Below are 3105 nucleotides of genomic sequence, written 5' to 3'. Positions count from 1 at the left end.
TGCTTGCGTGTTAATGCGACATTGTTGTCATTTAAGTAGATTCCAACTAAAAGCTCGAAAATTTTCAAATTTAGCCCTAATTTGCTTGTCTGCGACTATGAGTGACTCACATTGCATGATTAATTCTTCTAGTTTCTACCGGGTAGTATTCGAATATTTATACAAATAAATATTCAAATATGTCTCAGGTATTGAGGATTCATAGTTTTCAGTAGATACAAGCATCTATTGTTAATTATCTCTATAAAATGTTAAAGCACTTTCGATTAAGAGACCTTTATGATAATGATAATGAAATTACCCAGTATCAAATAAAGGATGAATTTTTATCATATACATTGTTTACAATTATATGGCTTGAAAAGGGGGCATACTTTCAGTACGCATGGAAAAAGCTTAAATATTGTTTAAAAAAAAAAAAAAAGAAAAGAAAAGGCGCCCAGTTTAATGATATGCAATCTAACTGAATTTGGATTTTTCACATAGCGATCGACTTGAGTTTGATTTTGATTGCACCTTGTTATATGTTCTAAAACGCTGAGGTTGATTAAATCCTAAATATATATGTTAGGATTAATCAATTTAGATTTGATTGGGTTCTAAGTTTATGTTTTAGAGCTCAATATGTTGATGAATTAATTAAATCCTAACTATATGTACTAGAACTTAAGTTGGACTTTATCTGAATTGATGAGATCCTATATATATATGTATTAGCATCTATTTAAGGCTAACCTTTAAATATTTGTGTTAGAGTCTAATCAAGATTTGAATTAGTTAGGTTCTAAGTGTTGGCTATTTATTATTGGGCTAAGATAAGTCTAACATCCTGTCCCGTGACAATAGGTCTAGGAGACTAACTAGTTGAGTTGAGTGAGTTTAATAAGTTGAGTGGGAATGCGGTCCACAAGAGACCTAATGACAAGAGGCCCAACAATAGACCCCACGTCCAGGTGAGTTGAGTCGGGTCGAAGACTGCGAGCGCAACGGCTCAGCCTTTAAGTGCGATGGGTGCACTCTTCCTATCGACACGTGCTTTTAGGATAATTGGTTAGCGCTTACGATTCACACTAAGTGTAAGTTTTGGAGTCCATTTCTATTTGACTTTACCTCAGTTACATGTTCTAAGGTAAGGCATTCGTCAAACCCTAATATATGTGTTAGGGTTAATCAGATTTGAGTTGACTAGGCTCTAATTATATTTATTAGGGTCCAATCAAATTTGAATTCACCGAAAGGTGGAATGTAGCAAAATCCCAAGTCAGTTGGATAAGATTTAAATTAAACACTGATTATATATGTTAGAGTTTAACTTGGTTTAATTGTTCTAAGCAAGGTTTCAAATTTCGTCCGTGCCGGACTGTGCCGGCCCGCGGCACTGTGCCGTGCCGTGCTTCTTTTTTTTTTCTTTTTTTTTTTTGCCTTTTTTTTGGTTTTTTCTTTTTTCTTTTGTTTTCTGGGGTATCGAGCCCCGGCCGGGCCATCTATATTGTCTTTTTTTTTTCACTTTGTTATCTTTTTTTCAACTTTTATTTTGCTTTTTGGGGGATGCCTTTTTTTAACTTTTTATTTATCAATATATGAGCAAATTTTTAATTGACATATCTGATCCATACCGCAGGGGGCTTCGCCCCCCGCACCCCCGGCCCGAGCCCTCCGCTTCCACCACAGACATCCATTTTTTCTTCGCAAAATATTTTGTCAAAAATTGTCGCACCGCGAAACTTTCAATGAATCAAGATAACAAAAATCGATCTCCTAAACAAATTTTGATCAAATATTTTTAAAACGAATGACAAAATAAAAAAATATGGATGTAATATCGGGAATATATAACTTTCTCACAAATACCAGCAATACTTATATCAACATTTTCAAAATAAATCTTGTATCTGCAGATGATAATATGCCATATGATCAAGCGCGACGATCTATGTCGAATTAAACAATCATCTCTATGTAAAGATGTAAATTTAAATAATTATTATACTTGTGGATTTTATTATTGTATTTTAATTTCTATTCTACATCAAGTATAGTTATATTTTACTTACAAAAAGCTTACATGCATATTAATTGATGAGTACAGTAAAGTATACATAATAAATATTCATAATTATTTATTTAAATCTTTCAAAATAACATTATAAGAGTTTATTGGAACTAAAAAAACTTAAATAAATATGTGCCAAAGCGTGCCAGTAGGAGATCATGCGTATCTATCGGCACGCAAGCGTGCCATGTGTCGGCACGCAAGCTTGCCTGTGCCGTACCGCGCCAGGGATATAACGGCACATCCCCGTACCACGGCACTTTAAACCTTGGTTCTAAGCATATGTATTAGAGTCCAGTTAGATTTGATTTGATTTCACTCTAAAGTGAAGGCTGGCTAAATCCTAAGTACATGTGTTAGGATTAGTCAAACTTAATTTAAATTAAACTCTACTTATATTTATTAGAGTCTAATTTGCCTTAGTTGAACTCTAAATATATGTACTAAAGGCTAATATGATTTGGCTTAAATTCATCCTAAGATGAAAGATGACTAAGTTCAAGTATATGTGTTAGGATTTAGTTGAATTTAATTTATATTAAACTCTAATTATATGTATTAGAGTTTAATTTGATTTGATTGAACTCTAATTATATGTATTAGAGTCCAGTTTGATTGGATTAGGCTCTATATATGTCATAACGTTATTGGTTTAAATTTGATTTTTTACTTTAAGGTAAAAGTTGGTTTGATCAAATTCTAAACATATGCATTAGAATTTGATGGAGTTTGTGATTTGAGCCCCAGTTGTATTTACTGGGAAATCGAGTTTAAATTGATCTATCCCTACGGAGTTGGTTAAGGGAAGAGATTGATTTGGGTTCGGGCCATGATTCATATTGTTTGGGTTGCGTTTGTGTAATACACTGGACCTTTGCAAATGACGAGGTTTGAGTGTTTGATGAATGTTCTGAGTTTTTCCAGATATTCTGGAGGGTCGTTGACAGTGTTCCGACCTATGGCTCGTATCCCGAGAATTGATGTGTTTTAAGTAGCGCTAAGGTCACCAAAATGATGGACTTAGGCTGCTCTCGGGTTGTTGTTTGCAGGGC

The sequence above is a fragment of the Ananas comosus genome, linkage group 23 (genome assembly GCF_001540865.1).
Source record: "Ananas comosus cultivar F153 linkage group 23, ASM154086v1, whole genome shotgun sequence".
Lineage (NCBI taxonomy): Eukaryota > Viridiplantae > Streptophyta > Magnoliopsida > Poales > Bromeliaceae > Ananas > Ananas comosus.
Note: the sequence above shows the minus strand (reverse complement) of the source record.